The sequence below is a fragment of the Rhinolophus sinicus genome, chromosome 3, assembly GCF_057876585.1.
Source record: "Rhinolophus sinicus isolate RSI-liver-muscle chromosome 3, RSI-T2T, whole genome shotgun sequence".
Classification (NCBI taxonomy): Eukaryota; Metazoa; Chordata; class Mammalia; order Chiroptera; family Rhinolophidae; genus Rhinolophus; species Rhinolophus sinicus.
The window spans coordinates 187,004,887-187,032,450 of record NC_142503.1 but is presented as its reverse complement, the minus strand read 5'-3'; the positions used below and the strand labels follow the sequence as shown (position 1 = coordinate 187,032,450).

The 27,564-nt window shown below is 38.0% G+C and overlaps 1 long non-coding RNA gene across 1 annotated transcript in view; it reads right to left on the bottom strand.

Annotated features, from left to right (window-relative positions):
- Window positions 1-27,181, bottom strand: part of LOC141570517 (uncharacterized) — an 861,799-nt gene extending 834,618 nt beyond the window's left edge. The window contains exon 1 of the long non-coding RNA XR_012494572.2: window positions 26,984-27,181. This is a non-coding gene — a long non-coding RNA (uncharacterized LOC141570517). The remainder of the gene's footprint in view (window positions 1-26,983) is intronic.
- Window positions 27,182-27,564: the final 383 nt, after the last annotated feature.

Sequence of the window (27,564 nt, the reverse complement as noted above, 5' to 3'; positions counted from 1 at the left end):
TCAATGTGAGTTTTCACATGTTAAATTATTAATGATTATTAATCCATTTTAATTTCATTGTTATGCTTGATATAAAATTTGTTGGATCTTGCTTGTGTAGTTTCAATGAAATTATTTTACATACATATTGCTGTGTTACTCTTACACTACAAAACAATAATATTTTTAGAGAAGGAAAATTGGTTGGTCCCCATTCCAAATAAATAGTGTCTCTTTAAAATTGTACAGCTTAGAGTTCACTACTCATTCACTCCAAATCATGTTTTGAATTTAATAACATTCCTCAATATTCAACCTGAAAACTCTTATGAATGTGTAGAGAAATATACCTATGTTGCCTGGACTTGGGTATAAAGCACATTTTAGCTTAGAAGGAATTACTTTAAGTATTAAATCCTCCTTTACTTTATAGAAACCATGAAGTTTTAGCAATATTTTTTTGGATACAAGTCTACTGAACAGTTCTTAATAAAAATAAAGTCCCAGCCATGAACACTTCAGACTTTTCCTGACGTTTTAATTTCAAGAAAGAATAAAATGCAACTGCAGACCTAGTCACTCACAGGAAAATGAACCCATGCAGTTTTGCTAGATTTATAATTATATGCTCAACGTATGTTTCCATAAGAGCCATTTGATGCTCTTTTTCTTCCATTTCAGGTTTGGCCTTCAGAATAAGCTTAGGGGATCCTTTCTTTTAAGATGTGAATGCAGAGTTGTATGTAAAGTGCATCAGAACATGCCTTGAAATGTTTATTACAATGGATCCACTATTTTGGATTATTTTTCAATTTGCTAAAGCATTTGGTAAAGCCTTGTGCTCATGTGGTTGTGCTATAAAGTTTCCTTACACACACACACACACACACACACGCACGTGCACACGCACACGCATGCGCACACACACAGAAGCACAGATGCTAGAGGGACAGATGCTGCACAAGATACATTTCTGAAGGAGTTTGTTTAATCTGCATAATGGTAAAACTTTACTACTCTCTGTTTCCCTTGATTTGAAAATCAGAGGTTGCATGAAGCATTTACAGCTGGTTCCAAGTAGTTCTTTATTGTAAATAGACTTTAATAATAGTTAAGGGGTAATGCACTATCACCAGAAAGATCAATGACTAATGAAGCCCTTCCTCTATGTCATCCAAACCTTGTTGCTAATGTGACTTTTCCTTCCTATCACAATTTATTTATTTTTGAAATTGTACAGAGCTAGCCTCTTTCACATGGAGATAGACACCCTCCTTCTACAGAAATGTCAATATTCTTTATTTCATTTGTTCCACAATAGAGCCCCCAATCTGCTGTGCTCAAATAACATTATGGCATGGCTCCATTTTTCACATTAGAAAGTAATCAACATAGAATCAATAGGAAGCCATGTTTATTCAATAATTAATTAAATTTCCTAAAGAAATGGATGTACAATAATTTAGTAACCTGTGCTACAAAATGATCCTTTTTTCATTTTCTTATTTTGGCCAAGGTTGTCATCACCAGTTTCAAAAGGATCAGACTAGAAGTATGAGAAACCACTGAAAAAGTACCACAGGAGACAGGCAACGTGACAATTGGAGAAGTAAAGACAGATATTCATTATGCTCAGACCTCTAGAATGTCTCTTAAGATGCTTTAACAAAGACTATAAAGTTGCCTTCAAAAAAGGATGACATCATAAAACATCTAGGATAGAAACACACAAGGATAATATCTATTGAGACTCACCACTATGACAGTCTATCTGTGTTCAGGCTAGTGATATCTGAATAGCGGGTGTCTATCTATGGGCATGGACTCTTTAAACTATGAAACTAATGACAAAAAAAAAAAAAAAAAAAAAAAAAAAAAAAAAAACTCATCAAAACTGAAGATTTTAAAGTTTTAAGTTCCAGAAAAAAGGCAGGGTAGTCTTGGCTGAGAGTATGGGCTCTGGACCTGGGTTTCATGAGGCTCAAGTCCTGGTTTTGCCATTTACCAGCCATCTGACCCTGAATTAATTCTCCTTTCCATGACTCAGTTTCCTTATTTGTAAAATTGGAATAATAGTATCTCTATTATATGGCTCTGAATATTAAATTAACTAATGCAGAAAATGGTTTGTAACACAAAGTATTCAAATGTTTATTTTTATCATGAAATACAGAAGAAGAAAAAAATCTGACCCCTGGAGGTATACTTTCTGCTCAGTTTCTCTTTGAACCTAAACATGCTCTAAGGAATAAAATCTGTTTTAAAAAATCTGGGGTACACACTCTACCTCCTGTAAGGAGAAATACTCCTTTCCCTCTACTTTGTTCCTACATGGAGGAACTTACATTAAAATAAAACAACACTCCTAGTTTCTCTGTGCCTCTGCCTCCTTTGTCTCTGGGGAAATAATTACTTTCTGATTAATGTGTTTGGGAAAAGGTGCTGATGATTCTCAAATAAGCCCCTTGTCTCTCCTATTTTCCCGTATGTATCTTTGCTGGAAAGATCCATTCTGGTCTTGGTCTCTACATAGGCTGGGCCCCATAGGTGTGGCCTACTTGCAGACTGGCTGGATAAATCTGTCTAACTCTGAGGTACAGTATTAGCAAGACCAGCAGGGCCTCACATCTAAAGCCACGTCCTCCAATTCAGCTTTTGACGTAGCAAAGCTGATAATTGATTTCCATCTATGACTCTTGCGTCTAGCTTTCAATTTATTTTGAACTTGGATTGGGAAATGCAGTGTTCTTTATTCACCCTCTTAAAGTTCCAACACTCTTCTTGAAGATCCACAGTGCTTACCTGTTTGTACCATACATTGGGTTACCTTTGCTTACCTTCGAACTGCCCAAGAAAACCAAAGTGTTAATGTGTATGTATGTGCGCGCTCGATAGTGAGTGAGTGAGTGAGTGTGTGAGTGAGTGTGTGTGTTTATGTGTAATGTTAACTCACATGGAAACAAGTCCTACCAGACTACATTTTGGACTGTGTTGGTAACATAAAGAAATTGTTGGCATTCCCAATCAGTTCCTAAAAATGTTAACATTAGATAATCTATTCAGTTTAAACCTCAATTTTTCTTTTCTTTTTTTCTTTTTGTATTTAAAATAGGGATAACACCACCAACACAGTGGCTTAGGGTGAAGCATAAATGAGATAATATGTGGCAAGTCTCTGGCACATAATAGTACCCTCATCAAACGCCTTCAAAGAGAATATCTCAAAACACGACACCTCATTTCACTAAAAATGTGATTCTCCTGAGTTTCGTGTCACATGGTACAAGAAGTTCTCAGTTACTATTGGCCTGGTTTACCTACTTCAGGTTTCATTCTAAATGCCAGCTTCCTCAGGGGGTCTTTATTAATAAAAATTGTCTCTCCTGCATTTTACTTCCTCTTGGCCTCCTGTGCTTCACCACACTGATCACAATTTCTAATGTCATATATATTTTTACAGTCATTTGCTTAAAATTAATTCCCAACAAGAATGCCACATTCACAAGGAAAGGATCTCAATCTGTTTGATTCAGCACTGTACATCGAGAGTCTAACACACGTGAGACACCAAATATTTGTTAAATGAATAAATTAAAGAACATTTTTAACTATATTACAATTCGAGTGTCACATCAGGGTAGATGCAAACAAGAGTTCTTATGCATCCTTTCACCTAATGTATTAAGGTATGATATGCTTTTGTTTTTTAAGGACCGTCATAACCAGAGCTGAACAATATCTCACTTGATAGGCTTTATTCTTTGAAAATCAATAAACATGCTCCGAAAGTGAATTAGAGAGGGTGCAGCTGAAATGGAGGCCATCAAGCTGCTGTTGGAGTCACAAGGGCCAGGCATGTCCACCCACACAACTTGTCACAGCATGGGGGTTGCTATATCTGCTACTCAAGGGGACCAGTCAATATTTATATTCACCTTGGATCTCCCCCATGATTTCCTTTCCCAGAGAGAGTGCACTTGGCCCCATTAATTTCCCCAGGAGCATCTTTGATAAAACATGTCAGTAGCCCTCAAGGGAGGGCTATTCGCTTCAGTATGTAGAATTTGCCTGTGTCAGAGGACAATCTCTCTAATGACATGATTCATATATACACAGCCCTCCCTTTGCTCTTCCAAATGCCTCTATAAAGCAGCAGCAGTGAAATTTTAAAAGGTACTTACTTAAAATACAGATTGTTTGCAAAGTATATTAGCTAAAATTCAGCCAAGCCAAACTCAAATAAACTAAGGCCATAAATGTAATGCCATGCTTTATTGTATCTTAAGGCTGGTAGAGTCTTATGTTAGAAAGCCACCCCACATAGCCAATCTTTCTGCCGTTCTCTTTAATAGCTAGTAATAAGGAAAGCTCAGAAAAGACATGCATCAAGTCCTTTGCAGTGGATGGTTAGAAGGGACAGAGGAACCGTTCTTAGATGTAGTTAAGTGAAATCTGTTTCAGTGCATCAAGGGACAATGAACATTACAAATCTCTCTCTTTTTCGGGATGTAAAGCAGATGCATGGGATACACCTAGCTTTACCTCCTTCAACAGCTCAGAAGGGGACTGGTCACTCCCAGATCCTTATTCAGGTGACATACATATTTAAATACATACATTATGGGAGGCAAGTCAGCCTGATTTCTTGGAAAGAGCACAGACAGAACTGGGTTTAAATCCTGGTAGCTATTTATTCAATGTTGCCTTAGGTGATTTATGTATAGTACTCTCTGAGCCTCAGTTTCCCATTTACAACTTGGCTAAATACTTGTGAGTCGAATGGTTATTTCTTAATCATACATAACATATGAGACATGTAGCACAGGACCTGGAACCCAAGTTGTACTAAATCAGTTTATTCTTTTGTCAATGTTTTTTATCATTATATGGTCTAACAAGGGCCAGGTCAGGTAAGGTACATGAGTGAGGTTGGCCTTTTATAAAGATGAGATTAATGGAGATCATCATAAAAGGGAAGAACTGAACAGTGACAGGCACGCAAACTGTCCTGACTTCCTTTTCATGACTGTTTCTTCAGCCCTTCCAACTATCGTTCCTGTATTTCTCACGCAATTCTGGTCACGCCTTCCTTTCATTTTTATAAGGACCCTTATGTCCACCATCCTAAGTCTAAAATAAAGATAAAAGAATAACAAACAACCTTTTCTTGGTCCCACATCTCCTTCTAATGACATCCGAACTCTCCTCTGCCTCTCTCATGCAAACGCCATCAGTTTACTTCATTCCACTTAATCATTTCCTCACTTCCAGCCATTAAGGTGGTTACTGACCCCTCAAATCAAGCAAAATTGCTGTCACTAAAGTCAGCCTTAACTTCTTAGATGTCAAATCCAATGACTATTGTGTACTATTTATCTTTCATGAATCCATTCTCTGCTTCATTTGTCAGTACGTTCATTTCTTTAAAATGCTCAGCTTACCCTCTTACCTCCTCCGCACAGCTGCCTTTCTATCTCTGTGAATGCTTCTTCCCCTGCCCACCCAGTAAACACTGTGGTTCCCCAGGTTTCTACTCTTAGGCTGTTGCTCTTCTGATTCTGTGCAATCATTCACGTCACCTCAGCACCCTCATGGTTTCTGAAACAAGCCTGTACTGATGATTCTAAACCCTCTATTACTAGCCAGTCTATGAGATATGGCTTCCAACTTTTATATCCAAATAGCCTGTTAGACTTCAACGATATTCAGCGAACACCTTGAACTCAATGTGTCCAACTTTGCACTCTTATACTCCCTTCTATAGTCTGCGTCTGTTTTAGATCCTGAGCCTGCACAGCTGCCCAAGCTACAGGACAGGGAGTCTCTTCTCCATACTCACCCCTTCCCAACCTCCATCAGTTACCAAGGCCCTTATTTTACGTTCTAAGGTTTTCTCAAAGCTCTTGCCTCCTTCGTGTCTCTACCACCTGTGTTCTCTAGACAAGTGCAGCTGTGCCCTAACCAGTTGTTCCTTTCAATAGTTCTTTTACCTAACTGCCGAAATGATCTATTTAAGTATAACCCTGATTATGTCATTCAACTCTTCAAACCCTCCTTTGACCCTCCATTACTTAGTAAATCAGACCACGTGTCTCCTTGACATCACAGTCCCTGCCTGCCTACCAGCCCAGGCTCGTCTCTCAAATTTTAGACTTCCCAGGCATTGGTTTGGCACCACTGAGCTGCATGTACTACGAAAGCTAAATATGTACAGAATCTCTAAATCAGAAATCCTACTCTTAGCAAATAAACTCCACAGAAACTTGTTCACCAAAAAAGGTTCATGACAGTACATATTCACAATATTGCCAACCTGTAATCTACTTAAAGAACCAAATGCATTAGAAGGCATTCAAAAAAGATGGTATATGCATTCAATTGAATATGTAAAGTAATGTGAATGAATGAAATACAACTGCACACAATATCATGGGTGCATTTAACAGACATAATCATGAATGAAAGAAGCCAGATACTAAAAAGCATATGATACATAATCCCAATTATATAGGTATAAACACAGGGGGAATTAAACTTTGGTGTTAGTAATAAAACAGTGATTATTTCTAGGAAGAAAACTAAACACACACAAAAACCTCCATCGGCTTGTCACCTACCCCAGAGTAGAAACCTCAGTCCTTTTACAATGGTCTATAAAGTTTACAAGAGCTGCTCTTATACTTTTGTTGCTCTGACATATATCCTACTAGTCTTTTCCTTACTGATTGCCTCAGCATTCATTTATTTTTTTCAGCCCTGTCTCAGGGCATTTGCACTTGTTATTACTTCTGTCAAAAATGCTCATTCTTCAAATATCTACATTTTTGTTTCCTAATTTTATTCAGATATTTACAATGCTGTATTCCCTAGTGATGCCTCCTTCAGCTTCTCCTGCAATGACCACTACCACCTGCCCCAATACTTTTTTCCACCTTTTTTGAGATATAATGACACACAACATTGTGTGACCTTAAGGTGCACACGTTGATATGCATATATATTGGAAAATGATTGCCACCATAGCATTAGTTAACACCTCCATCATGTTACATAATTACCCTTTCTTTTTTTGTGGGGAGACGTTTAAAATCTACTCTCTTAGTAACTTGCAGGTATATAATACAGTATTATTAGTTATAAGCTCCATGCTGCACATTACACCCCCAGAACTTACTCATATTATAACTGGAAATTTGTACCTTTTGAAAAACACCACCCCATTTCCCCATCCCACTCCCAGTCCCTGGGGAGCACCACTCTATTCTTTCTATGAGTTTGACATTTTTAGGTTCCACATAAAAGTGATTTCATAGTATTTATCTGTGTCTGTCTCACTTATTTTATGTAACGTAATGCTTTCTAAGTTCATCCATGTTGTCAAAAATGACAAGATTTCCTTCCTTTTCATGGCTGGATAATCTTTTTCAGATATTTCATTGATAGTGTATATAAATGCAACTGTTTTACGTATATTGATTTTGTATCCTGCAAATTTACTGAATTCTTTGATTAGTTCTGACAGCACTTTGGTGAAGTCTCTAAGATTTTCTATATAAAAGATCATATCGTTGCAAACAAAGACAATTTTTCTTGCATTTGTATGTTTGCTTTCTTATTTCTTATTTGTTATTTAGCCCTGTGCTTATTGTTTAAATAGAAAACACCAAAGAAAGCAAAGCACGGCCCACTATTCCAACAGGCTTTGAAGGTTGGAAGCTAGGATGCCCCTGGATACAAAGGGTAGCACAAAGCAGGGCTTATGCATCGTGCTAATAGCAAATTATTATCACTTCAATGTTGTGCGTTAAGTTTGTTAATTACTGGAGTTAAGTTTCAACACGTCTTTAAATGATCACTATCATTCCTAAAATATGGAGGTTTAGAATTTGGACATTCAGATATAAAAATATTTGGTAAAATAACTTGAAACTAAAATCATCTTCAACAGTATTGATTCGTGAGGCAGTCTTTTATTCCTTTTGTCAGTCAGTCTTCGGATCACATGTTCAATTGATCTTGGTCTATACCAATGGTTGTTAATTTAGGCTACCTGGTAGAAACACCTGGAAAGATTATTGAAAATAACGTTGACGCCTGCATCCCACTGCCAGAGATTTTGATTTCCTTAATCTGGGGCACAACTTTTTTAAGTTTCCAGGTGTTTTAGTTAAGGTTCAGAACCACCATCTCCATATTTACCACTTTTAATTTGTGAAGTGCGTATAAATATTTAGAATTATATGGCATTTATTCCTTTTTACATTCATTCTTTTGCTCTTTCATTCCACAAGTATTGATCACCAGCTCAGTAAATGGGCCAGGTACCACTCTAATGGCAGGAAATATGCTGATACATAGAACTGGTGTGGACTCACCACAATGATATTCATCATTATAGGTACCTAGAGTAGATTCTATTGTACGAAATGACATTGTCATCTCCTTGTGTGACAACTCTCACAGAACCATCTCTTTGAATTACTGGAAGTTGCCTCAAGTCAAGAAGACAGTTGCTTCCGAAGTCAAATCATGGAGTGTCAAGATGGTATGCACACTGACAAGAAATCCTTCTCCCAGTTTTTTTATGTGTCTTTTCCTTATGAGCCATGTGAGCCTTTCTTACTTTACCCTCCCAATTCCTTCTTTCTCCTGCCAGTAACTTTTATTTATTTCCCAGTTAGCCCCTCACTGTTAAGTTGTTAAAGTTCGAAATGCTTACGCAGAGCAGCACTTAAACTTGAATTCATGGACTAAGCTAAATGAGCTGAACATGTGAAAAACTACATGTGATTGTGGTTCTGACTATTCATTTTCTCTATCAGAGAGGCAAGAAGATATCACCCAAAGCAAATCCCACTGATTACATATAAACGCTTCCTAATTTTGTGTCTATGGCCAACATTTAATGCTAGCATACTGCATAAATACATACCCCTACTATTACTAATAGTTAACATTAATTGAGGGTTTTTTTAATCAGGCACTCTTCTAAGCACTTTATATGACTTTACTACATTTTCAGGGGAAATAATTAGATAATATGTGCTATAATTTTTTCTATTTTAAAAGAAAAGGAAACTGGAGCACAGAGAATGGATACACATGTGTTGGCCTTTCTGTGTTAAACAAAAGAACATGGACTTGGATGTCCTTTAAAATTTACATATATCCTCAAAACACCTCTCACTGTTTGAACTGCAAACTCTTCAAAGCCTCTCACACTGCACTTCCCTACTCTTGCTTTTTTTTATAAAAGATGGCCTTGTTTTCCAGTGAATGTTGTCATGAGTCAGGTAGTTCATGAGTTTCAATTCAGCAGGATTTTCAGAGAATAGTTTTGTAATGTTTTATATAAAAGTAAGGATGTCAAAAAACTAATCCGTGGTATCAGAGTTTTGCCAGAACCTTGTTCAGACTGAAATGAAAAACAGGAACTCCCATGGGCTTCTCTTCTATAATGAAATCATTGAGATATGAAGGGCCCCAGAAGGAGGACTTTCGAAGGTCTAGCCATTGGCAAATAAGAAACCAATTGAGATTTGTTTTTAAAAGAAGATGGTGTAATATTCCTATAGTTTGATATTAGGAAGGAAGCCAAAAATATGAATAGTGGACCATCTGGAGAAGAAATATAATGAAGAAAGCCAACAAAAATATAATTACAACAACTGGCTTAGAAATAACAACTGTATTTATTAAGAACAGCCTAAGTAGGGATGTCAAGAAAAAAAGTTTGAGTTAAATTTCTATTTCAGCTTCACTGTGGAAAGAGGGAAAAAATGCTCTGGTGTGGAGACTCAACCCAAGAGCAAAAGATATGAGAAGAATTTTGTAACATATCAGATGTGAAAAACCCATACTTAAATCTCTGTCCTTCTGTTTTTCAAAAGAAAGCAATAGTTGAAAAGCATGAAATACATGTGATAATCAGGTTGGTTCTACCTGGCAGTACAGAGATGCAGTTGATGTGGTGTTTTCCTCCAGCATCTTAAATCTGACCATGTACATAAAAACACACTATCCATACAAACACTTTCAGAATGAAATGATTAAAATATACTTAGATGTAGTTATTCAAAAACAATTCATAGTACATTAATCAGAACTTCTCCACTTCCGAAACTAATAAAATGGGAGTGTGTTGAATTGATAATTGTGAGGAACAAATATGTAATATATATGTACAGATACTCTTCATTCACTCAAAATAAGGCAACTATCATGCTAAGCATGGATACTGAAATAAATATAATAATATACACTTTTTCTCAGGTTATCACAGATTTGGGGAGAGAAAAAAACATTTTCAATTATTAGATACCATATATAAAGAAAGAAAATAGGAGTAGAGTTTTGGTGTCATGGTGAAAAGTGGATTCTAGAAAGGCTTCTCAGAGTAGATTTACTGAAGGATGACAAAGTATGTCTTAGGAGGAAGTGGGGAGGGGCTGTGGGGTCAGATGAAGGACACATGAGAAAAGCTCAGTGCCCTACCTAAAAGAAAAGACTGACACACTGGGAAAACATTAAATTCTCGGTACGGATGGAGCAAAGAGTGAGTGGCAGATGATTCAAGAGCAGTAAGCAGGGACACATCATTAGGGCCATACATGCCAAGCTAAAAAAGAGTTTTACTCTGAGATTGCTAAGGAATCAATAATTGGTTCTTTGCAGGGGAGAGACACAAACTGATCTGCCGTTGGATAACAAGCCACATCTTAAAACTTGATTACATTATTCCCCTTTATCCAAAGGGGATACATTCCAAGACTCCCAGTTGCTGCCTCAAACCACAGATATACTGAACCGTATATATACTGTTTTTTCCTGTACACAGGTACCCATAATAAAGTTTAATTTATAAATGAGGCACAGAAAGAGATTAACAACAAGAATTAATAATAAAACAGAACAATTTTAACAATATACTGTAATAAAAGCTGAACACGTTCTCTCTCAAAATATCTTATTGCATTGTACTCACCTTTTCACTTAAAGGAGACACTTTATGGCCTCTTTCTGGCGTATCCAAGTTGCCAACATCACTACTCTTGCACTTTGGGGCCATTATTAAGTAAAATAAGGGTTAGTGGAACACAAGCACCACAAAACTGCAGTAGCCAATCTGATAACCAAGATGGCTACTCAGAGACTAACAAACAGGAAGCATCTACAGATGGAGATGCTGGATAAAAGGGAGATTCATGTCCCAGGTGGGACAGAGCAGGACTCGTGAGGTTTCATCAAGCTACTCAGGTCAGCCCACAATTTAAAATGTATAAATTGTTTATTTCTAGAACTCTCCATTTACTATTTTTGGACTACAGTTGGCCGTGGGTCACTGAAACCTCGGAAAGGGAAACCATGAATAAAGGGGAACTACTATTTGCAATAAACCAACAGAATCTGGTCACTGAGATTCCCCATCCAGAGCAGCAGGAGTCCATAAGGTATTATGGGAAACGCATGTGGAGCTGAGGGCGTTACCCTTGTGTGGTCTTGAATACAGGTGTCTCAAATGGCCAAAACTAATCCTAAATTTGTACCTCCTGGGAAATGCTGGGACTTTTGATCTATCCTTTCTGAACATAGCCTATTTCTTCCTCTTCTGCTACACAATTTGGCCACTATCTACCTCCTGAGCACCATCTTTCACTTGCTGAAATTTTATTCTACCCCCCACTCTGTGCTCCAGCCCATCAACTGGCCCACCATTGGTCTCCACGCCCCCTCCCAACCCCAGGCCTTTTATTCTGTCCCTATTTCTCGGTATGGGCTTTCCTCCTCTTTTCTAAGACACATCAAGTTTCTTACGGAGAAGATGTTCTCAGAGAGAAAATACTCGACTTCTCTGTCTTGGTAACAACCGCTGCCCGGCCTCTCAACACTTGGAATTCCCTTCTATAGCACCTTTGCAATTTGCAGATTGTTCTAGGTAATGACTGATTTTTTTACTTCTGGAATGTAAGTTCCAGAGGAACATGACCAGCCGGGGGAGCCTAAGCCCTTGACTGCAGTTCCCTTCAGAGGCTGTAATACATTGTCTGTGAACCAAGTCTGGTGTGTGGAGGGCCACGTTACCCCCTGAGATCTTTGGAATTGCCTATGGTAGGGCCTGAAACATCACAGAAAGGTTTGGCTTGTTTATTTGCACTTTAAGAGAGAGAACTTTTCCAAAAATATTGGTATTAGAATCTATTTTTTTTTTCCTTTATGGTGTTTGCTTTTTGTGTAACATTTGAACTGCTCTTCAAGAGACTATACACTTATTTTCTCCTATTAGTTTTATACTATTTTTATTTTAAAATTATGATTGCTTTTGAATTATGATAAACTTGGTATAAGTGTAAAGCATGCATGGATAAACATATTTTTCTTTCACAAAGGTATTGCCTCTAGTTTTACAATGTGTTAACCTTAAGGGAGGCTGGGTGAAGGGTTTACGGTACTTCCTGTACACTTCCTTACAACTTTCTCTGAATCTATAATTATCTAATAATAGTGTTTTGCAGTGCCTTACCCAATTGCCCCAACTGTAAGCTACTTTAATGTTTCAAATACCTAATTAAATGAGTATGTTTTCCCCCAGATATGTTTGTATAAGCTGTGAATGTATTGAGACTTTCATTACCACTTGCCCTGAACTAGAGGGCTAATTATTGGCCTTCTAGTTTCCAGCATCTTCTCCAAAACACTAATCAGATAACATCATTGATCTATTTCACACTCAAAAGTTAGAATGACTCCATTTGAAATAGGACATCCCTTTGACTAAACTCATTCGTGACAACTTCCTTCCCTCAGATTATTTATCTTCACCCTCCAATAGTTCTAGACCTAACGAGGTTGTTTTATAGCTCATGCAATCATTTAGGCCGCCTTCTCATCATGCAATTCATTATCACATTCTGTACAGAAATTCTAAATCAAGGTAATCACTGATGTTGATCATGAAATATAAAATTATCTGACAAGTACTTAATAGTTCAGTTTCAAATGTGTAGTGTGGAAAGAATATGGGTTCTGAGTTTCATAGCCTCGGGAGTACTTTGAAAACAGCTAATAGATATGTACAGTGTCTTGTATGGCAGATAATAAATATTATTCCCCCAACTCTCACCTCCCACACGGTTTCTACAAATGATGGAGGAAGGGAAATACCAGAAACCCTTGATGGTGAAAATTTTGAGAACCAAAATCAAGTTGCAACTAATTTTATAGACAACACAAGAAAGGCACAGTCGGGACTAGAACTCGCAACTCTTCATACTCAACTGAAGGCTGCACAGCTATGTTTACCATACAGTTAAGACTGTATGTGGAGTTTTAAAATGGAGGTCATGGACATTAGAGCCATGCGGGACCTTGACCACCAGTGTTCTGATATTAGCCTCACCAATGTTTTTGATGGAATGGATAGTGACTGTTTGATTTCCATCATCGTGGACATAAAAGCTCTGACATTCTTGGCAAGTGAACCTGGGTGGGTCTCCTAGGTGACTAGGAGTGATGAGAAGTCAGAGGGAGTTGGATTCCCACTAACGATAGGATAATTGGATTGGGCCACAGGTTCATGGTCCGTCTGGGGCACACGCTCACTTGCTGACGTGAGAGCTTGCAGCTCACGTGCAGGCGTTTTATAATCTACACCGTGTTTTCCTCAGGTTTTCTCCCTCTTCTGTGACATGATCTCAGGCTTCAGAATCCAGAGCAGTCCCTAAACCACATGAGGTCCCTGACAGCTAGAGGTGTCTGTAATCAAATCCTGTTGTAACTCAGAAGGGACACTTCTATTTCAACAGTGAGGGCCACTACCAGAATGTGTGCCTTCACTGATACAATAATGGTTTTGTTAAAAATTAGCAACTTCCTTTAATACATTTGGTGTGTTTCCACTAAGCAAGGTAACTGGCAATAAATTAAACTTTTTTCTATAGACTTAAAGTGGGCAAAATGTTACAGTTATCACTGCTGTCTGCTTTGACATAGTGTACAAAATATATTCGTGAACATATTTGTTGGTAAATATTGCCGAGAGGCAATTTACATTTTACTAAAGATTAAAATGGAATAAGGGGTAAAGCCTGCAACATATGTTATTGGCATTCTTTATTCAATTGAAATGACTAAATTGACTTTTCTTTTTTCATTTAGGTAAAGTGACCTTGGCATTAAATGAGAGTTAAGACTTCTCTAAAACTTATAAATTAAAAAAAATAAATAAAAAAAAATGAATGTTTAAGCCATTGTAGTGATACAAAGGAGATTTTAATAAGCTCAAAGAGAGCTATAAGTATACTATCTCCCAGAACACCTATATGGGAATTTGTCATTTATTAACTTAATCAATATATCTCCAGGCAGAATCTGGCCCTCAAACTTGTAGGGTTGGATTTTATTTGCTCAGCACACTAAGAATGCATTCATCAACCAAGACTGATCTATAAGTCTGAAAAAAATCTATCATTTTATAATGAGAAATATGACTGTCTCCAAGCCTACAATATGCACATCAGCAGATCAGTGTATTTCATCCTCATAAATTACCTAGAAGGCAAACTCTTATTTGGATCACTTCTTGTTGAGTGTGAAGACAGATGTAGAGTCACCAGTTGGCCTGGCTAGAAGGGCTTGATCGAAGTGTACAGGCTGGAGGCAGCATCGTTGCCCTTCGGAACCACTGAATACAGGGCTCTGCTCTTGGCCAGGGCTTTGTTGGAATCTGTCCCACATTGCCTCTGGTCCCGTTCTATGGTTCCATGCGACCAATTCCATTTTAATGAATATATTCTTTCTTTAGAGATCTGAAAATACTTGACTGAGATACATGGAAGTCTTAAAGGGCTGAAAATGACACCATCTGTTAAAATTGCTTTTTTAATATGTATCAATATTGTTTATGACCTAAAAGTGTAATGTTCAAAGAGTAGTTCTATTGTCCATATATATATATATATATATGCCTCAATATTTTACTAAAACCAGCCACTATTAAGAAAACAAACACAAATTAGTTATGTTTCCCCATTGTTATAGCTGATGGTCAGCACTAAAATCAGCAAGTTCTGTTTATGAATTGCAGGACGAGCTGATCATAAGTTCTTTACTATTGACCATTTAGACACTAGTGGACCTTTTCTTCCTGTTTATGTTGCTTAGGCCCATCCTGAAGGCTCCACTCCAAAATCTTTTTTTTTCAGCCCATGACATAGGTCCATGTTGGTCATTCCATTAGGCCCTGCTATATATGTTTAAGTATATTTATTTTTTGAGTGCAGTCTTTCTCTAAATTATTTCTTATGTTTTCTTCCAGCATTTGAATTAAAAATTATGGGATTTATTTTTTTTTTAATTTAAAAAGTAAGTGTCAACGAATATAAATCACCAAACCTAAGTTACCCTGAAAATTTGTGACAGAATTTTAGGATGATTCCTTGGTTTAAATGTATTTCTCCATGTTACAGAAAAATCTTTGTTAATTTTCCATCTTTTCGCCTTTTTTCCTAAGGAAAGTTTTTAATATGAATGTATATCATTATACAATGGAGTTGGGTTTTTCATTGATCCTTAATTACCTTCTAGACCAATGAAAATCTTTTTTTATTTTTATTTTACATATCCCAAAAATAATTCATATGTGAAAAAACAATCTATCCATAGAGTTGTATCCTGCTTCTATAGTTCAGTTGTTGACAGGAAACAGCTACTTAGACAGAGGCTGTGTTTCCCAGTAACACTTGCATCTCAGCATGTCTTGTAACTAGCTCTTCTAATAGATTGAGAGTGGAAATAATATATATCATCTCTACACTTTTCTGCTACCTTCTGCCTAAATGCAGAGAGGTCAAACATCCTAAAGGATGATGGAGTCACAAGACAGAAGGAAACTAGTACCTCTCATCATCACATGAAAAGCTAATCACTGAATACCCATATCAAGCTCTCATGTAAGCAAAAACATTAACTTCTTTTGTGTTCTTTCAAATGATCACTAAACATTAGGGAATCTTAAAACATAGAAAGTTAATGTGAAAAGAAATGTTAGAAGTCATTTAATCTACCCCTGCCCAAGCACTACTCAAGAGATTAATCCCTTGGAGGACATATTTGGGTTTGGGAAAGAGGAAAGAACATAAGTAAGAAACGTATCTTTCCAAAGCTGACATTCCAACTCTGGTAAATTCATTGACCTTTTCTTCACTTATGCAGCTGACTTCATAGACTTTCAAATGTTACACTTGGCTCTGAACTAGAGCAAGGTATGTGGAACCAAGAAAGGGGCATCTCCTGATTGAATAGGAGCATAGACCAACGGATGAAGAAGAATTTTATTTCTAGGCTCTTCAATCACGAACATGACCTAGAGTGATTTGGAGTACTATGTTTAATTGAGGGACAAATAGACAAAGAATGTGACATCAATGGAGAATAACCAACATTAAGTGTACAAAAACATTCTAAAAGAGAAAAATAAAAATTGAGGAGAAGGCAAAGGAAATGGGCCAAATCATGTAAATAAATGGGAGCAGACACCAAATTCTAGACTCAAATGCCTCAGTTCTATTCAATTTGTATTGGTTTTCTGTCAAATTAAATTAATGTACTTGAATATTCATTGTTTTAAATGCTTTCTTGGATTGTGTACAACATCCATTGTGAAAATCTGAGAGTGTATCTAACTAATAAAAACATTTTTTTTGCCAGACGCTTTATATGTCCTTAATTGTTAAAAATGCATGAGAAACTCCAGACCAATCTGCTTCCAACTTTTACTTTGATGGAATTGTTTGCATATATGAAAAAATAAGATGCATAGATGAGATCCCTATGGCCAAACAGGAATGCCTCTGTCCCATGCCAAGGTAATTACATTTTCTCATTGACAAGGTGACTTTGTTGTGGCAGTTGGGAAGCTGATCAAGATGAGCTTCATCATACCTGAAGACCATGCCCATCCTTGAACAACTCAAGAAAACACCAACCAAACAGATAAAAACCTGAACAGCATAAAAATTTAAAAAATTAAAAATAAATAAATAAAATCCTCCATATTTCTACTAAGCCTGTCCTGGTTAACATGGGGATGGCAGCATTGAGTAGGGTATTTATTCCATGATGTTACTGTAAAAATTATATTAAATTTTTAAAAAATTAATGCAACATAGTACAGGACCAAGCAGAGAGGAAATAAATGGAACAATAACTAGTTTTTGTTATTGTGATAACATGAGTCCCCCTTTGTTACCCCATCCTCCATAACTCAGTCCCCTATCCCCTGTGGACCAGTTCTGTGCCCTCCCCTTAATACATCTTAGGGCACTTAGCCAATGCATACATTGCCATCATTTCCACTTGACACCCTTTTCTGCCATCCAATTTTCTATGCATCTCTGAGTTCACTTCTGTCTGACTTGTCACTACGTTTCATGCAGCTACTGCTCTCACTAATCAAATATGATCCAAAAGATGGGGTAACAGTCTCTCCTTTCATTCACCAGTTAAAAAACAAACAAACAAACAAACAAACAGGCCAGTAGTATTCAACAAACATTATAGTGAACAATAATTTACTATAGGAAATTACATGAAAAACAATAGCTGTCTATAGGTGGGTTCCTTTCACAGAGTTCTTGATTCCCAGCCTGGCTTCCTATTGCTTGCACCCATTCTTGTTAAGGGGTATTAGCCTAAAATAACTTAATTGAGAAAAGGAACACATCAGGATTCATGGAAATAGAATGTGCAAAATCATGATGCAGGAGAATATTGATGGTTTCCAAGAATTTATAGGAAGTAAGAAAGAATATGATAAAGGAGACTTCAGTCTTACCAAGCTAGAGTGAGATGAGCCAAGAGCACAGCTTAGGCCACAGCCCAACTGGACTAATATGTGCAGCTCTTCCTCACCCTGTATTGTAGCTGATACACGGATTACAGGTGAAGGTACACATGACCATCCAGCTATACCTTAGTGGGAAGGCTGCAGGGCATTTTGCCAAGGCTTAACATAGGAAACAGTGACAACACAAAGGAAATGAACTTGGGTGAGAATGGAGACTTCAGGTTCAAGAGTTTCTTGGCTACCAAAGAGCCACTGACACTTCAATTGACTTCAGTAGTGCTCAGTGTAAGTGATGAACCAAATATTTCCTCAATGCATTGTTCCTTACCTGCCTTAGAAGCCAGCACTACAAGGAAGGAAGGAATCCCTTCTTGCTCTCTCCAGTCCCAAAGAGAGTTGAACCCAAGTGCGTAGGCTGTCTGATGAAGACAATGGATCAGTTATATTCAAATCACTTCTCATCCCCTCCAAAATAAACAATGGACTTGTTTGTGTGTTTGTTTGTTTGTTTGTTTTTTCCCAAAGCAGATTATAACTTCTTTGATTTCTGTTTTCCATCCTAAACCTTGTCTTTCATTCAGCTCTTCATGTGACAAATATTTAGCTGCATCAGCACTTTTCTGGTGAGTGGGCATATAGTAGTGCATACACCAAATGAAATCCCTGCCCTCAAGTTGATATTGTGGGGAGAGAGACAGGTGAGACACAAATAACAAACATATAACAACAGGTGTTCGTAATCACAATAGAGAATAATAATGTCGGAGACAGGGGACAAGGGATTAGGGGAGCAGAACTGGATACTCTCTCATGTAAGATGATCAAGAAAGGCTTCTGAGGGGAGGTGTCATTTGAACAGTGAAGAGAAAGAAATACCTTTGCCTGGTGCTGTAAGCAAATAGGAAAACAATTGCTGAGGGCCTGGGTCTGGAGTGTGATTGAGTTTCTTACACTTTCATATCCAAAATCTTCTTTTTTTACGTATGTTTTTCCCTACATAAAGGGAACTTTTCTTGCAAAATGCAGAATTTGCAGGCACCTCTGGGATGCAGATATTGTTACAGTGCTATTAACACTTTTCTTCGCTCCCTCTCTATTGTATTAGAATAATGGTGACGATCGTTATCTTTATTATTGTTATTATTAACTATAGACAAAGACTAGCCTCAAATTGGATCTTGTAGAAAAGTAGACAAAGAGCAGCTAGGGGGAAGGAAGCTTCATAGTTTGAAATACTCATCAACCAACATTATCCTCAACCACATCCCCTCAATTTGCCTTCTGTTTATATGAGAATGATGCTCTGTCATATTGGGCTTCTGTTACTTAATATGCGATGCTTTCCAGAGATAAACAAGTTTAAATCAAACTGCGGCAAGCAGGTATTAACCAAGACTAGCTGGTCAGACATGTCCTACGTATAATTACAGATAGCCTTAGAAGACTTGAATTCACATTTTGTGGCATTTAGAATCTGGCTGAAGAAACAAAATGCACGCTCAGAAATAAGCAGACATTTACAACTGGGCAACGACAATCTGTTGGATGAAAAGATACATTGTGTATTGGATCTTGTTACACCAGTCACATATAAAAAAAGTCACTCTGAAATGAGAGCACAGAGAGAATAGGAGTAAATGACTTTACATGGAGCAAGAGTGGATTGAATCTTCACACCACGCATTGTGCACTGTCTGGGGGCATCACTTTAACATTCCAAACCCTGGAATGTTACACAGTAGACTTTCTCCCAAGCTCTTCACCTGAAGCCTTCCCCAGTTCAGCAAGCAGCAATGCATTCTTCTAGCTGCTCACGCCTGCAACCCTGGAGTCACCATCCTGTTGTTCTCTCAGCCCCATATCTAACTCATCAGCTAATCTGTTTGCTATGCCTTCAAAATATATCCAGAATCTGACTATTTCCCCCAATCTCTACCACAATCAATCCTGTCGAAGTTTCAAGATATCGCACCTGAATTATTACACAATCCACCTCACTCACCTCTCCGCTTCCACCAAAGTTCCCCCAGCAATCCAGTCTCAGCAGAGCAGCCAGAGTGATCTACTGAAAAGTTATGTCAGATCATATCACTTATCTGCTCAGAATCCTGCAATAGCTGTCCAGTTCACTTAATGAAAATCCCAAATCCATTCAATCAACTGGAACTCTGCCAGATATGTCTCATCTCACGCTGTCTCCTTGAACTTGGATCCCACCACTCTTCTCCTTTGCTTGTTGAGCTCCAGCTGCCTGGTCTCCTTGTTACTCCTCATATTCATTGAGTATTGTCCCATATTTTACTTGCCGTTCCCTCTGCGTAGAATGATCTTCTCTGTGCACCTACAGGGCTCATTCCCTATGGCCTTGACTGCCTCACATCTCAGATCAAATGTTACCTGGGTAGAGCAGGGCCCTGGCCTCTCCTCCCATGCTTCTCTGAGCCCTCCATTATCTAGATTCTGCACTTACCATAGATCATATATATTTGTATTTTCAAGTCCCCCACCCCCAACCCCACAACAAAGTAAGCTCCACAGCAATGTGGGGTTTGTGCTGTACACTGTGGCTTTCCCAACATCTATAACAGCAGCAGGCACTGCAAGCTGGCTTTACTCCAACTCCAGAGATACACTCAGCTTGAAACAGCACTCTCGAAACTCACATAATATTGATCCTGCCACGTGAAATGAAATTGACAAACATCATATTCTTCTTCTTTTATTTTTCTCCTTTCATTTTTTCCTTAAGTGTGAACTAAGTCTGACTTTTGATGTTTTGGAACCTTTGAACAACACTTTCTTGGGGAGATATTTGTCCAAATGTCACAAGTAACTACAGGGGATGCAAAATAGATACGACTTCATTTGCAGGAACAGTGACTTTCTGCTTCTCTAAAATGTATATTTTAGTATTATAATGTATTTAAGACTCCATGTACTTCAACTTTTGTCTCATTAAAAATTCACTGTTATGTATTTCTTTATAAACATTAATTAATGTGCTTTTTTTTTTTTTTTTTTTTTTTAATTTACCTGCTCTCCACCCTCAATGTTTAAATGGTTTACCTTTCTGGTACCCCCGCCTTGATATTTTTTTAATATAAAAGTTTTACTGATATAAAAAAATTAAAGTCTTTCAATATCAAAACATAGATACTATGGAGGACCTAACCCTACCAGACATTAAATCATGCAACGAAATCTCTATAGTTAAAAAATCAAAATCAAAATAGATACAGTTCTAAGGAGTTAACACATATTTCTAATAGCTATAGTTTTTGCTGCCAAAAGCAGGGCAAGACAGCAATCTTAATGAGGCTCAGAGAAAAGAAATGATTTGCCCAGTTTCACAGAGCTTGTACTTGTCAGAGTCACACCCTTCATACAATGGTGACTTGAAATATTGGGCAAACAAAATATTGTTCAGGCTGGGAATTCTAAACTATCAAAGTGCTGTATAATTTGAAGTTTTCTTGAGGTACTTACACTCTGATTGAGGATATAAAATACATGTTCAAGAAATAACGTGCAGACGAGGTAGATGTTTCACACTGACTTAAAAGCTTCCAATTTTGTGGCTGTATTTGGTTTTCACTACAAGCCTAGCAGGGTAACAGAGCATGCCTTAGCCTCTCTATCAGGCAGGACACACAGTTATGCTGTAGTATCAAACAACCCTCCAACCCCACTGACTTTCCACATCGAATACTGATTTCTTCCTCACTGTACACGTCCTTGCATATGGTACCTATGTCTATATAGTCTCTATTTAGGATAATGCATTTCCGAAAAGAGAGAGAGATGGTGAACACTGCATCTTCAAAATGACACAACTCAATTCTCCTTATATTTATTGGTCAAAGCAAGTCATATGTGTCAGCTCCTGAGTTCTGAGTGGAATGTGTTCACCATCCATAGAAGGGGAACAGCATGTCCCAAGTTCAAGCCTTATGTCAATGGCATTGGGAAGTACCACCCTCCTTTAGAGGTTATATTCAATACATAATACAGTCTATTGTCCTACCTAGATCATTCATATGAGGAACCTAGAATTCAGGGAAAGTAGAAAGTATTTGGCCAGAGTGTAGAATCCAACTCAAACTGATAAATCAAGTCCTAGTGTTCATTATTCTACATTATCATTTGATTTATTTCTAAGTTGAAACCAGAAGACTGATAAGTGAGGGCAGGCCCCGACCTTCTTAGGAGGTCAGCGGCAGGACGGAGGATTGCCTTGAACAGAGGTCAGCCTTGCCAATGAAGAACCAAAAGCCTTGTGCTCCACATGCTACCCCCACTCACCACCACCCCCAGCCACATCTTCACACCAGGTCCTATGAAGTATCACATCTTAGAGCGTCTCTGAGGAGCTTGGGCATCTCTGAGGAGCTCTAGTCTCCAGACAGCAAAGTTTAAAGATAATTATTCTAGCCTGAATTATGTGAGCCTCAGTTTTTCCAACAGTCAGAAGCAATTGAACACACTGCTTCCTAAGGTCCTTCCTAACGCTAAGAATCAGTGAAAACAAGGCTTACTTGGTCTCCCACAACTGATCAATGCTCACTGTTTTTCCGTAATGTTCTTTTGTCATAATCAGAGACCTAGAGGGAAATGTTTTTCAGTGGAGAGATATGACACATATGAGTATCTAGTGGGAGGTAAAAAGTATCTTTTTTAAAGGATCAATCTTATACGAGAAAGCAATTTTTCCCTTTAGTGTTCTTTAAAATAAAAATAATGAAGTCAAAAGTATTGTTAAATTCATTCTTGGCAAAACCCAGGTTGTGGGAAATGCTGCATTAGAAGCGATCCAATTTCTCAACAAATATAGAGATGCAATTTATAGATTAAGACATGTCTTAAAAGTGCCACTGTTCCTCATTTGAGCATACTAACTGCAAACGTTTTACGTGATAATGAGGGATATTTGGAACCTGACTGCCAATTTACAACTATAGAATTATTGTTTCCAGTTTTAGAATATTATATCTTTCAGAAATACATATTGCAATATTTACAGACAAAATGATGTCTGGGAAACAGGTTTCAATACAATGCTTTGGGGATGAGGACAGTGAATAGAAATATAGATAAAATAAGCATGCCCCTGAGCTGACAATGCTTAATGCTGGGTGTTGGTGAGAACATCAGAATTTCTTACTATACTCTTCTCTAACTTTTTGTAGGTTTGAAATTTTCCATAGTAAAATATTTATGGCAATTTATGGTAGCAACCCCTGTCCAATATGTAAGACCACAGCACCAACTTTGTTGTGCCTTTTTTTTTTTTTTTTTTTTTTTTAATTCATGAAGCTGCATTCATCTGCTAACTCCTATCATTTTATTTATTTATAAGTTGAAACCAGAAGACTGATAAGTGAGGTCAGGCCCCAACTTTTTTCTGTGTTGTGATATTTAGATTGGTGAGGTCATAGACACAAATCAAAGTCACCCTATTTTCATAGGCTGCAGCCAGAATGAACAAAATGAATCCTTTCCTTACTTAGAGTATGAGTTTTGGGGGATGAAATGTTAATTATATTTCAGCGTGTCCCCATGGACATTGAGCACAATTAGCCTGGTATTTAAAACACATAGAAGAAACAAGAATTCTCTGTTTTAATTCCTCAAGCTTAAATATTCCCCTTTATATTTGCAATAACACAAGGATTCGAATGTGAAGAGGAACATCCAGGACTGAATACCTTCATCAATCACCGTGTAGTAAGCTTAACAAGTACAGTAACTCCATTTTTTTCTTCCTCAAAGAAACTCACTCCTAGAACACATATTTACAAGGCAGCCCTGACCTTGGTGTGTGATGTCCACATGAGGTTCCTACCAGTCAGCAGTTCTTCCTGCAAAATCTACACGATGGTATGTGAATTTAATTTTTAACACAGCACTTTTGGATCTGAGATGTCAGCTTGCCAGCAAAATCCAATGTGAAATCCTTGAATATATTTAACTGGAATCGCTGGTGACTGACGCACCAAACACCCAGAGCTGGAGCACTGAGTGCATGGTCTTGAACAAGATGCTGTCTTGTGCTTCAATGCAGCTCAGTCAGAAGCTGGAGAAATCCAGCACAGTGCAATGTTGAGCAAGTTACTCATGCAGGTCCGGTCATATGAGAGTGTTGTATGTTCTGGGCACGCACATGGTCGTTGTGTGTGTGGTATTTTATGAATGTCTGCTGCTTGTGGTGTTTGTGCACAAGCCTAACCACTGGCTATGTGAGAAGCTTTGGGAGGGGGGATGCGTACTGTAGAATTTCTGCCCACAGAACACAACTGTCTTCAGGTTAATATGGTGAAACAACGCCTGAGTCAGAGTACTACATTTAGATTTCCTTGGTAACTAGATCACAACGAAGATAGATTCAAATTACTTTCTCAGAATCTCCTCAAATTTCACCCAGTTTTCCTCTCTGTATTATTTTTCCATTTCCTTTTGGGACCTACCCACGGCATTAGTCCCTCATGGTCAGGTAGAGAGAATAAATCACGTTAAACAAAATTAAGGAGCATAATTCTGTTCTTCAGAACAAAGCATACAGTTGTTAAGGCCGGTTCTGGACCCAGTTTGCCTTGGCTTTTTTATTGCTTACTTGCAGTGTGACCTTGCAGAAAGTACTAACTTCACTAGGCCTTGCTTTCCTCATAGGGAAACTGTAACAAAGAATAGGCTTATTTCACAGAGTTGTTATGAATTTTAAGAAATAATTAATGAAAGTCCCTGTTTTTGTATGTGATACATGGTAGACGTCCAGTAAATTTTAGCTAGATGGAAAAGAAAAAGGAAGAAGAAAGTTGTCCGCTTTGGTTTAACAAAGAAACATCATGAGACAGGGGGGGATGGAGATTAAAAAAAGGAAAGGGAACAGATATAGATTAGAAAAGGAAAGAATGCTGAGAGAAATACATACGCCCAATATGAAAGACAGTGATGCCAGCAAGGCAGCCAAATAAAACATGTTCTTAGGGGAAAACGATCCTCCAGATTTGAGTCTTTTCAATTCAGTCCCATCTTTGAATGCCGGTTGTGTAATAGGTGCTGCATAGGACACTGGATATTTATACATTGTATTAACCACAATAATGAATTCTTAAAAATAAGACACTACTTGCCAGCAAGAGATCGTAGTCCAGCGAGGGGGCAGGGGAGAAAAACAGGCATTATGTCAGCAAAAAGGTTTAGTGCCCTGTCAGGGGCAAGCAGGAGACCTGTTGGAGCTCAAGGGATGGGAAAGGTTCGGTAAGAGTTAGGTCCAGGGGAGGTTTAGCTGAGGACTTGGCTCTTGACTGGGGTCCTAAAGGAAAGCTAAGATTTTGTCTATTGAACTAGAGTGAAAAGTTGGTCCCAGAAGGTACAAAACCAAGTGGACTTAAATAAGGGTATTACTGAAAATCCCAAGGACTTCATATGGGAAGGCGCCTACCAACCAGATCAAGGGAGTCAGGAGAGAGAAGATCAGGACTATACAGAGCTTTCCATTTGGATTTTATTAGAAAAACAATAGCATCTCTTTAGAAGAATAAAGCAAGGGAACATAGTCAAATTGGCCAGGGTGGGGGGAGGGTGTAGAGGCAGGGCCAAGTGGGAGAAGGCTAGGCAGACAGACAGGAGCCATTCTAGATTTTTAGACATTCTAGACTTCCAGGCTTCTGACTTGGTGACACGGAAGATTGTGGGGATAGTTGCTGAAAGAGAAATTCCAAGAGAAGGGGCAGATGAGAAAAGCTAGATGATGAGTTTGGTTTTGTTCTGAGTTGGAAATCCATGGTCAAGCACCAGATAAATCCATTCAATGTAGTTGAGTATCACTGGGTGATGATCATTGCGGATACATACATTTACGTTTTCACTATATAAAATGTTGCTTGACCCTATTAGTCTTTACATAGCTATTTCTATGTCTGATTTCTTTAATTAGATTTAAATGGCCCAATACCAAAAGCAAAGTTAGGTATTTCACTCTTACCCACGGAACTCTCAGCACAGCGTGGACACATAATAAACAGCTGGGTAAACTAAATTGAAATTTTTAGAATAGGAACTAGTTCTGGAATAGAAAAAAAGCTTGTTGGGCTGTTAGTCGATTAAAATGTTAAAACGTAAAATAATTTCTAAAATAAAAAAGATCACTTACGAATACATGCAGTCCTGAGTCTAGAAGCCTTCAGTTTCAATTCTTAAAGTTAGCTAGTTTCATTGGAAACACAGTATAAGACCTATATGCTTTTAAGATAAAAATTATTTACATCACCTTAACCCAAATTTAAACTACTTTTCTATTTTATTTTCTATGGACTAACATGTACTACTTGAGACCAAGGCCTCAAATCCCTCATGTTTAATTGTTTGCTGAGCATCTGCTGTTGGATACACATCTTCATGAACCCTCCGACTCCCTAGGTCCTGATCTGAACTCTTCTTCCAACATAACTTACCTGTTTATGACATCCCCTCCCCCAATTATCCAGGTTCAAAGCTCTGATGCAGCCATGACTCCTACTTCCCTCCTGGTATGTGCCATCATTTGCCAAATCAGCCTATTTATTCTTACCTTTAAGCCTTTTCATCACCATTTTTTTTCCCTTTAGTTTTACTTTCCTTTCTGCACTTCCCACCAACACGCTTGCCATTTTATTGTTCCACCCCTTACTTGTTAAGAGTGTCCGCTATTATATATTCAAAATGCATGAGCTCATTTTATTCCACAAGGAAAAATTACTAAGAGGAGAGACAATCCACATAGAAGTGGAGATACTGTTATTCATCACAGCTTCTTTTCCCTCCAACTCCAGGAACCATAGGGTGACATCAAAAGGTCATAAAATACCATTATAATACCAGACCCTGGTTGCCAGGCTATATTTAAACTCCAACTTTTTCAGCAACTGAAAATTGTGTAGATATGGGGCTGCCCACTCAGAAGGCTGCAAGTCAGGGAAAAGCTTTATAACACTACCCAGTTTGTTTTTTGTTTTTTTGTTTTTTTTTAGCGGATATTTTTAGAGAATTAAAATGGAAAACTGGCCGTAATACATTGCACTCAGTATGAAACCGGTTTACAGACCATAGGGGATTCCTTTTTATTTTAAGTGGGGAAATAATAAAATGAAGAACATGCTGACTCTCAAAGCAAAACACAAGTACCTTCTGTTTGGAGAGAACGGGTGTAGGAGTCATCATAGCATAGAATCACAGGGTTTTCGAGCTGGATGTGGCCACAGAGATCATTCCTTCCAAAGCCCTCAAATTACAGATGAGGAAACAGGCTGAGGGAGTGTGCCATTTTCCCAAGGTCACAGTTACTGAACTTTTCAGCAGGGACTAGAATTTGAATCTTTTAAGTCCCGGTCCAGTCCCCTTAAATCCTAAGAAAAGATGGAAACAAGTGTTATTTCTCAAGGAATCACTAATCTACTTGCAAAAGCAGATTTTGCCTACCTGAAAGGATACAGTCTGTGTTACCATGTGGTTTAAAATATGAAGCAGTTACCCCACAATTTTTTTGGAAAATTCTTTCAGACGAGTTCAGTGTCTTCCTGCTGGGTTTCCTGGTTGTCCTGGGAAACTTATCCCAGGGCCCATGGTTACTTCTACAGGTTTTGCATACAAGAGGCCAAACCAGCGGCTTCTGAATTATGATCCCTCAGCTATTTGGGGTTTGGCACGCCTTGCAGTTTAGCAGAGAAGTAAATTTTCAATTTCCAGAAGAGTGAATTTGGGAAGGG